The sequence below is a fragment of the Octodon degus genome, unplaced genomic scaffold (genome assembly GCF_000260255.1).
Source record: "Octodon degus isolate 3935 unplaced genomic scaffold, OctDeg1.0 scaffold00098, whole genome shotgun sequence".
In the NCBI taxonomy this organism is placed as follows: Eukaryota; Metazoa; Chordata; class Mammalia; order Rodentia; family Octodontidae; genus Octodon; species Octodon degus.
The window spans coordinates 1285337-1296115 of NW_004524674.1; the positions used below are offsets into that span (position 1 = coordinate 1285337).

The 10779-nt window shown below is 44.6% G+C and overlaps 1 pseudogene; it reads right to left on the minus strand.

Moving 5' to 3' along the window:
* Positions 1 to 7951: 7951 nt before the first annotated feature.
* LOC101589440 overlaps positions 7952 to 10779 on the minus strand; it is a 5923-nt pseudogene continuing 3095 nt past the window's right edge.

Sequence of the window (10779 nt, forward strand, 5' to 3'; positions counted from 1 at the left end):
CTCTCTCTCTCTCTCTCTCTCTCTCTCTCTCTCTCTCTCTCTCTCTCTCTCTCCCTGGTATCTAGAGGGAATGAAATTCAGGACCTTGTGCTTGTCAGGCAGGCAATTGCACCCCTGAGCTATATGCCCAGCCCAGCCTTTGCCTCTCTATCTTTAGATTTTTTGGCCCTGGGAAAAATGAACTCCTCACTCATGTAGTATTGAGGTTGAAAAAATAAGTTTCACAAGGTGTCAACATAAGGCACCTTAATTGTATTTCCTAATCTCCATTCAAATGTGTTCTGAGGGGATGGTTCATTGTGGCTCCTCCACCCCCAACCCACAATTTTTCTTCTTGATACTGGGGCTAGAACCCAGGGCCTCTGTGCATGCTAGGTAAGTGCTCGTAGCTCCACCCTAGCCACACAACTAGCCTTTTGAATTTGATGGAGGGCAGGTTCCTGTCTTCTCAGGAAACTCTCCATTAATAAGCAGTTCCTGGGCCACTTCAAGTTATAAAAGTCTCATTTGAGTCACTGGAATAAAAAACCAATATAATTTGGTCAAATTTGTGGAACTGAAGGTAAAATCATGGTTCCAAAGGGCTGGGGGAGGAGGGTAATGGGAGTTATTGTTTAATTTGTGTGGCTGTCCAGTTAGGGATGATGAAAAAATTCTGGAGATGGATGCATAATAATAATGTAAGCATATTTGGAGCCACTAAATTGCACAATTAAAATGGTTAAAATAATGAATTTTGTGTTATGTATGTTTTACCACAGTAAGAAAATGTAAAAATAGTACAAGTAAAACCAAAGCAAAACCCATAGAACAAAGGGCACTCAAGAAGTCCCCAAGCCCCAGCAGATGATTAGACGAGACTGGACGCATTCAGGGTCAAGGTGGTATGGTCATAGACCCAACAGACAATTAAAAGTTAAAATTTTCTGCTTTGTGCCAAATATAGTGGTATATGCCTGTAATCCCAGCACCTGGGAGGCTAAGAAAGGAGGATCCCTGTGAGTTCAAGGCTAGCCTTGGCACAACAAACAAACAGATTTTTTCCCTTTGTATCTTCTTGATCTGCTTTGGGAAGGTGGGATATTCTTATGGCTGGTGTCTAAATGTCTCCTAAAGCCTTATGGACTCATAGATGGGGCTTTGAGAGGCAGCTGGATCATGGATGTGTGATACTGGGATTAAGAGTGTGTGATACTGGATTAGTCTAGCATAATTCTGGGCGCAGATAATAGGAAGGCTCAGGCTGGGTGTAGATGGCACCAACCAAAAGCTTGTAGCCTGATCAGAATGCTGCTGTTGCTGCTGCTTTGTTGCTTCCTGCTGACCCTGCCATGGGCTGTTTCGCCTATTATTGCCCCTCTGCCATGCCACCCTGCCTTGGAGTTTACCAGCTATCAGCTGAAACCTCTACAAACTGTAAGCTTAAGCAAACTTTTCCTCTTTTAACCTGTGGATATCAGGTCCCAGCAACACGAAGAGTAACTAGGACAGGTGAGAAGAGAGAAGAGAAAGAAGAGAGAAAAGAGAGAAGGCTTGGGTCTCTTCCCCCTTCTCTCTCCTCATTTGAATGCTTTTGGAACTTCCAGTATTGAAGCATTTTCTATGGGGAGGCAGCAATGAAAGCCTCACTTTAAAAAGAAAATGTATTTGGTACAGAGTCTCACTATACAGTTTGGACTTGTAGTGATCCTCCTGTTTTCAGCCTCCCCAGCACTGGGATTACAAACATACGCCACCACACCCAGTCTCTGGCTGGCTCAGAGGGCATGGGGCTCAGGGGCTGGCGTGGCATGTGGCAGCGGTGGCGATGGTGGTGTCTCTGCACTTACCTGAGCAGGTGTTTAGTCCACTGAGCTATCTCACCGGCCCTTGAAAGTCTCACTTTAACTTGTCTTCTGTGAGCTGTAAGCTATCAGACCAGCTTCTTGGACTTTGTACATGTATATAGCTGACTGTTCATCCACTGAGGCTTTTTTTTGTATGTGTGGTGAGGGGTTGAGACTAGGGGCTTTGTGTTGAGCTACTATGCATCTTCAATCCTTTTAAAATTTTGTGCCAAGGTCTTGCTAAACCAGTAAGTTGTCCAAGATGGGCCTGACCCTGTAATCTTCTTGTCTCAGCCTCTCAGAGAGCCAGGATTACTGGTGTGCACCTCTACACCTGGCCCAGTGGGGTGCTCATCTAAGTTCTTTCAAGACATTGTGGTGCACACACTCACTGGGGTCTTTCTCCCCTGGTCTCCTTGGTGTAGCTCACCTCTCCAGGGCTCACATTCACTGTTGGTGTATACAACGCTAATGAACTTTATACACTGACCTTGTATCCTGTCACATTGCTAAAGTTTGTTATTAATTCTAAGGTATATTGGTAGAGTCCTTTGGGTCTTCTATCATTAATAATGATATTGTGAGTCCTTTCTATTCTTTATATATTCCTTTCTTTTGCCTAATTGCTCCAGCTAATGTTCCAAGTCCTAGATAGTCAGAATCAATACTGTCAAATGGAGGCTGGTGAGGTAGCTCAGTGGTCTAAAGTGCCTGCTTAGGCAAGCTTAGGCAGGCTTAGGGGATCGCAGTTAGATCCCCGGCACAACATGCAGTTCTAGCCCCTCCCTCAGGGCGGGCTGAACCGGCAAAACCCAAAACAAAACAAGACAAAAGACTGTCAAAATGGCCACACGGCCAAAACTGTTAGACAGACTCAATGCAGTCCTAATCAAAATGACAACAGTATACTTTACAGATGTAGGAAAACAATTCAAAAATTTAAATGGAACCAGAAGAGACCCAGAATAGCAAAAGAAATTTTGGACAAGAGAAAACCTAGAAGTATAGCAGTATTTGACTTCAAGCTATATTACAAAGCAATAATGATAAAAATGGCATGTTATTGGAAGAAAAACAGATACATGGATAAATGAAACAGAATTGAAGATATAGAAACTTCTAAAGACACATTTACCTACTTGATTGTCAAGAAAGGAGCCAAAAGCATATGTTGGAAGAAAGCCTATTCAACAAATGATGCTTGGAAAACTGATTCTCTGTGTGTAGAATAGACTGAAACTGGACCCTTACCTCTCACCATATGTGAATTTAAAGTGAAAGAAAGGAAATATGTAAACATTAAAACATGAACATTAAAAAATGAACATTAAACTTACTGGATGATAAAGTAGGTTAAACCCTTGAAGACATAGGTATAGGAAGAAATTTTCTAAACAGAACTTTAACTGCACAAGAAAGAAGAGCAAGAATCAATACATGGGTATTAGACTAAAAAAATTCTGTACAGGAAAAGAATCAATCAAATGAAGACAACCTAAAGAAACAAAAACTTTTTTCCAGCTTCTCTTCAGACAGAGGACTAATATCTAGAATAAATGAAGAACTCAAAAAATATTAAACCATCTAAAAATTAAAGATCTATTCCAGAAAGGGGCAAGTGAAATGAACAGACATTTCATAGAGGAAGAAATAGATGGGGCTGGGGAGATAGCTCAGTAGAATAAGGGCTTGCCTGGCAAGTGCAAGGTCCTCAGTTCAATCCCCAGTACTGCCAAAAACAAAACAAAAACAAACAGAAATACAAGTGGTCAAGAAAAAGTACTCAACATCTCTGACCGTTAAAGAAGTACCAATAAGAACAATTTTAAATTCTTACTCCAGAGATAATGGCAAATCATTAAGAAACCAAACCGTAGTAAATGCTGGTGAGGCTGTGGTAAAATGGAAGCTACTACAACCATTATGGGAATCAGCACGGAGATTTCTTGAAGAACTGAAAGTAGAAATTCCATGAGACTCAGCGATTCTCCTGCTAGGTGTTTTCCTGGAAGAGTTTCTGACATCATACTACAGGGGTGGATGCATACTAATGTTTGTAGCAGCGTGACTTGGGACAGCTAAGCCCTGGAAGCAGCCTGTATACCCATAAAGAGATGGCTGGATCAAGAAAGTGTGATATCAGGCCAGCCAAATAGCTCAGCAGATTAAAGCACCTGCAAGCAGGCACAGGGGCCAGGCGTTTGATCCCCAGGCCTGCCATGCTGACCCCGACCCCAGGGCGCAATGAGATGGCAATTGAGACTGGGCTTGGTGGCATGTGCCTGTAATCCTAGCTCTTGGGAGGCTGTAAACAGGTAGATCACTGCGAGTCTGATCTAGTAGTAAGACCCTGAACACCCTGTAGATCCTTCCCTAAAATACAAAATAAATAAATAAATAAAAATGTGGTATCTATCTGTAACAGAATACTACTGTACTATAAAGGACAGATTTGAGACATTTGTAAGAAAATGGGTGCTGCTGGAAAATATAATTCTGAGTGAAATAATCCAGACATACAGGTTTAAATACTGCTTGGTATCTTTCATTTGAGTGAGGTGAAGTACAAACAATGAAAATAATAAAAGATAGATAGAAGAGGACTAGGAGATGGATCTCTTGCAATAGGGAAGTGGTTCAAGGGAAAAAATCTGCAGGGTGAGGAGAAGGGGAAGGAGAAATAAGTAGAATAAAGGCAGGCCATATACAGGAACCTAACGATCTCAATCAGTATAAACCTTGTGTGCCATAACATGAGCCAAGATCAATAATATCAACAAGAACAAAAAGTAGGACAGGGGAATTAGAAGAGGAGGAGAAAGGGGGAGGGAAGGAGAAGGGATTAACAACAAAAAGAAACAAGCTATGCCATATATATGTAACCATCCCTCAAGATAATTGTAATACTAACAGTAAACAGTAAAAATGTGATATTTATACACAATAGAGTACTACTGTCCCACAAAGAAGGATAAACGAGTCGTTCATAGGAAAAGGGATGCACCTGGCACCACTGAGAATATTCATGTTGTTGTACAGCCACCCCCACTATCCATCTCCAGCACATTTTTAAGAATTCCATTGCCCCTTTAAGCCCCTAATCACCTTTATTCTGATTTCAAAGATTTTTTTTTTTTTTGTGGAAACAGGGATTGAACTCATGCCCTTGTGCTTACCAGGGAAATGCTTATTCCACTGAGCCATCTCCCCAGCCCCTCTAATCACCTTTATTCTGTGGTCTGTCTTATATAGAGAAACATTTAAGCCATGACTCCTTGTCTCTCCTGGAGATCTGGGGCACAAGGGCAGGGAGGGAGAGAGGGAGGGTGTTCCAGGGAAAGCTGGGAGGTTGGGAAGCCCTGTGGAGGGGGCCAGTGGGGATAGAAGGAGCTGGGGGCCTAGAGAGGGACTGGGAAGACCTGGAGGACCTGGCTACCACAAGGGACATTTCGAGCACTGGATGTTGATGGGACAGATGGTAAAGTGATGCACAGAGCTCCCTATCTCAAAAAATTGCACCTCCTCTAAGACATAACAAGCCCTTTTCTGTGATCCCTGGCTGTGGTCCACACTGCTGACAGTCTCACATAATGGCCCATGTGGGAAGTGGGAAGATGACCTGCTCACAGTGCCACACAATGAGTCTCTCATGAGATTAGGTCAGAGGGACCAGTGGGAGGGACTATGGGAAATGAGCGGGAATTGGTTGTCTTGAGGGCTGGGAGTACAGAGGACTGAGTGTTCCGAAGGGTGAGGAACGGACCAGGGGAGCCAGGTGAAATAGAACTGGGAGTGGTTTTGGAGGTGGTGTTGATAGAGAAGGCCTGAACTGGAAGAATGCTAGGGAGGTGGGAAGAGCTGAGATTCTAAATGGGAAGGAGGAAGAGACAGATCGGAGGGGCCATGGTGTGTGGAGGGGAAGCAAAGAGCTGGAGAGGCTGCGGGGGGCAGGGGGGATCGTGGAGGTGGGGATGCTTGGAAGGAGGTTGGGTCCTGGGCTGGACCTGGGTGGACTGGCCATGGCATCCAGGCCTGTGAAGAGCTAGGAGGCCCTGAGAATGTGAAGACAATGGGGGGCAGAGAGGACAGAGGGGATGGGGGCTTGGAAAAGAACGGGAGCTACAGGACCACATGGGAGGGGCAGTAGTAGTTTAACCCCCTTGTATGATTCATAGATTTCTTAGCTTTTCCTTCATAGCCCTCCTGGTCAGGCACTGCCCACATCAGAGCTGAGTTTGGTGCCCATCTATCGGCATTCTCTGCCTCTACTCTGGCCCCACTAAATCTACCCTTTGCCTGTCCCTTATTTGGCCCTTCAAAGTGCCTATATCCCTCACCGTGGCCCTCAAGCCAGCCCTCACCAGCCCTACCCCTGCCCTGTCCCTGTGCCTCTGCCCTTCTCTTCTTCCCTTCCAGCCTCACCTTTCTTTCTGCTCTTTACTGTTCTCCACTAAGTCTGGTCTACCACAGCTCCTGCCTGAACACTCTTCCCTATAGTCCTTTTCTATCATATTCTTCAGATCTTAACTAAATTCTCATCCTCTGTGTGTCTCAGCCTCTTGGCTAAGATTAAGTGTAGCATTTTATCCTTTGGACAAGCCTTGTCTGACCACCCTAGATAAAGCAGCCTTACCTTGCCTGTTGCTGTGAACTGCGCGTGGCCTGAGTTTATCCTCCTTGTTTGTTGCTGATCCACATCTGAGTCATCTGTGTGCACCTTTCCTGCCCCCACAAGAAAACAGGCTCCAGAGCCAGACAGTTAGATCAGTGGACTAAAGCACCTGTTTAGGCAGGCTCAGGGACTGGCGTTCGATCCCCAGTGTGCTACGCTGGCCTGGGGCGTGCTGAGATGGTGATTGAGACTGGTCGTGGTGGTGCAAACCTGTAATCCCAGCGCTTGGGAAGCTGAAAACAGGAAGATCATTACTAGTCTGATCGATGATCTACATAGCGAGACTCTGTAGACCCTGTAATATATATATATATATATATATATAATACACGCTCCTCAAGGCCTGGGTGCTACTTGTTTTGCTCATTCTTGTATTTCTAGCATCTATGACAGTCCCTAGCGGATGGTAAATGTCAATAATGATAGCTATTGATTGGTATTGGGTGTGATTTGTGTATACTTGTGGTCATAGAAGCAATATGCACCACAACCTAGATGTGGCAGCAAGCTAAGAGTTGCCTGATGAAAGATCACACAAAATGTTGTAGCAACACAATGGCATATTGTTTAGCCTTGAAAAGGTAAGATAGCCTGTCCCTTGCTACAACTTGGATGAGCCCTGAGGACGTTATTTTGTTCTATTTGTTGTTGTTGCTTTTGATTTTCATTTAGCAAAACCTCTTCAGCGCCATCTAGTCAGAAAGAATCAGCATTACTTTTTCTTGCCCTGCTACCCGGGCGCAGGGGCAAAAGTTAAGCCATTTGGCTAGAGCTCCCTCTAAGGATTACAACTGAGATCACGATAAGGTTTTGGTTGTTTTCTCTCCCACTTTCTCTAAGCCTCTATTTAACCTAAAGCAAGCAGAGCTGCACACCCACAGTTCAGAGCAGGAAGGAATCATGTCAGACCTGATCAACCTCCTCCTGTTCTTGGGCTGTAAGAGGCACGTGAAATTGTCTTAACAACATGAATTCCGTGACTGCCATCCAGGAAGGGCTGTGATCTGCGAGGCCACATGCAGTTCTGAGAGCTCAAGTCGTAGGCACCCTCCCCCACTCTACGCTAGGAACCAGGAGCACCCAGGTTGCTCCGCTCCAGACACCTCAGCTGCTCTTCCTCTCCTGCCTTATTACAACAGACACTGAGGACCTTCTTGATGGGGTTAAGACAATGACATCTGATTAAAATGCTAAGAGATCCTGAGCTGTTGGAGATGAGGAGAGTACATAACGTGTTCTGAATTTTCCTTTTTTTGTTCTTTATGAGTATTTTGTTGCAGCAGAAAACACATTTCCCCAAAGAGGTTCCTGGTGGAGACTGGAAATCCAAGGGTCTGACTGATCCTTGGGAACACACAGTCACCTCTGTTAACTTTAGATTGAGTCCCTGGATCTGTCCTTTGCAGCTACATCAGGTCCCGTGGGAGGAGGAAAGAGCTGGAGGTGGTGTCACTTAGCCAAAGCCCCCCATGGGGTCCCAAGCCAGGAGGACAATGGGCTCCTGCTCTAACACAGCCAGCATGTCTTCAGGGACGTGCTTCTTGTCCACCACCACCTCGTAGACGTGCTCAGAGAACCACTTATCAGTCACGTGCAGGTAATTTTGTGTCTATGCTCTTCACCTCATGAATTCTCTACTCCCCATTTCAGAAATGTACCCTCCAGACCCGTCTTCTCCGAGACAGCAGTAACAGTCCTGGGAGAATCATAGCTGATGCACCAAAAGACAAGCTCTCAGCTTTATTCATGTTCTTCAAGAGACACCAGACACTACCTCATGGTCATAGACATTCATGTCACTGAGGCCCAGCTTGCCACGGAAGTGTCTTCCAGCACCACAGCCAAACCACGCAGCCTTTCCATCTTTGGTGGAAGCAGCAATCATTTTCTTCCAGAAGTCAATGGGCTGGTTGTTAACCAGAGATCTTTTCCGTCCAATCATATTGCTCAAGTAGTCTGCAGGATAAAATGTTTATTTTACTTGTGCTGTGGTCAGGGATCACTCATGAAACAAATCTTATCTTCCATACTGCAGAGTGGTTTGACAAGTTCCTTGTAAAACCTCAAGGGTGTTATGGGGCCAGTCTGGAGATAAGTTTTATGTTTGTCTCGATACTCCCAGTCGAGTGTCTCACATGGATTATCCAAATAGGTGCACACCACCCAGAATATCTCCTCCATCATGGCATCCTTTGGAGCCCGACTTTCTCCTTTGGTAGCTCCATGGTGTACCAGGGTCTGTGGCTGCACAAAGAATTCTCTCATATTGCAATTTGGAATGTCATTCATCCTTCTCCTTGGTCTCTGTTAAATGAAACCCAGGGAAGCATTTCTTAGGAACAACACCATATTTAAAAAAAATATCGTCAAGCATATCCCAGTGCCCAGTATCCTTTGTAGGGTTCATAAGAAAATACTGCACCAGCCTCCCATCCTGAAGCCCCTTCTTCTGGGCTGTGTTTACAGAAGCGTTCAAGAAGAAGTAACAGTGTTCAACCTAGTGCTCCCCCCAAAAAAGAGGTAAGATCAACTAAACTCATAGTCTGCAATACTTAATTTTTTCATGAATGGAAGTCTCATAACAGGCAGACAAGAAAAGATTGAGCAAGGCCTAGAGCTCTTCTGGTTAGTGCCTGGCTTGCCTTCCTGAGGCCCAACATGCTGGAACACAGGGGCATCCTATACTGAGGCCCTTTTCAGGCGGATGTCCAGCAGGTCGTGGATGGTTCCAACATTCTGGGTGAGTATGAACAGGGTTGAAAAAAATCCCTCATCTTCTCCAAATTCAGTCTTACGCTGTTCACAGGACCCACATTGCCCAGTGGGATAATGTCAGTGTTGGTGTTGAAATGGGGTTTCACTATATTGCCTATCCTGGTCTCAAACATCTGGGCTCAGATGAGCTTCCTGCTTCAGCTTCCAAAGATTTGGGACTGTAGGTGTATGCCACCACGTCCAACCTAAGAATGTTTTTCTAAGTAAAATGAGATAGTCACAAAATGACAGATATTTTCAGGCATGCACATGCCTATAATCCCAGTACTCTGGAGGCTAAGGCAAGAGAATTGTAAATTTGAGGCCAAACTGGGCAAATTGGTGAGCTCCTTTCTCAAAATAAAAAGGTCTGAGGATCTAGCTAAGTGGTAGAGTGCTTTGCTAGCATGTTCAAGGTCCTGGGCCCAATCCCCAGTAGAAAAAAGAAAAAAAGGGAAATATTATATAACTCCCCTCACTCAAGGTACCAAGTTCATAATAAGAAAAAATAAAATGAGGTTGCCAGAGGCTAGGGAGAGGAAAATGGGAATTGTTTAATGGATAGAGCAGTTCCATTTTGCAAGATTAGAAAGTTCTGGAGATTGAATGTACAGGGGGCTGGGGAGATGGCTCAAGTGGAATAAGCACTTCCCGGGCAAGCGCAAGGGCCTGAGTTCAATCCCCGGTTCCTGAATGCACAACAATATGAATTTACTTAAGATAACTAAACTATACATTTAGAAATGTTTGAAGGACCAGCCACATAGCTCAGCGGATTACATACGCCTGCTTAGGCAGAAGCAGGGGTTAGAGATTCAAGCCCTGGTCTGCTGTGCCGGCCCCGCCCCCGGAGCCTGCTGAGACTGCAGTTGAGAATGGGTGTGGTGGCGCGCACCTGTAATCCCAGAACTTGGGATACTGAACAGGAGAATCACTACAAGTCTGATCTATGTGGTGAGACCTTGTACACCCTGTACATCCTGTCCTCAATACAAAAAAAGAGAGAAAGAAATGTTTGAGATGGTGATTTTCATGTTATGTATATTTCACTGCAATGAAAAATATAATCAATACATTCATGATTGATTAATTATACTGGTAGGTATTTATATTAATATTTTACTCCATCATACAAGGGAATATTATTCAGCCACAAATTTGTTTTTTGTTTTTTGGTGGAACTGGGGATTGAACTCAGGCCCTTGCACTTGCCAGGGAAGCGCTTATTTCACTGGGCCATCTCCCCAGTCCCCAGCCATAGTACTCACAGGATTTATCCTGTAGCCCTGTACTGCCCTTTGTACATCCTTTTGTCAGTGTCTGAGGATGAGTCACGGCCACTGCTTGACCAATTTGCTCTCTGTGAAAGCTTGAGAAAATGTTTTTTCTCTCCATGTGACTCTCCCCAGGCTCACTTTACATCATCAAACACATTCCTCTGTGGCTCCATAATCTTCTTGATCAGAAAATTTGGAGCACAACTGAGTTATATGTTGTTACAGTACAGGTTGTCCTATGTCCCGAGTC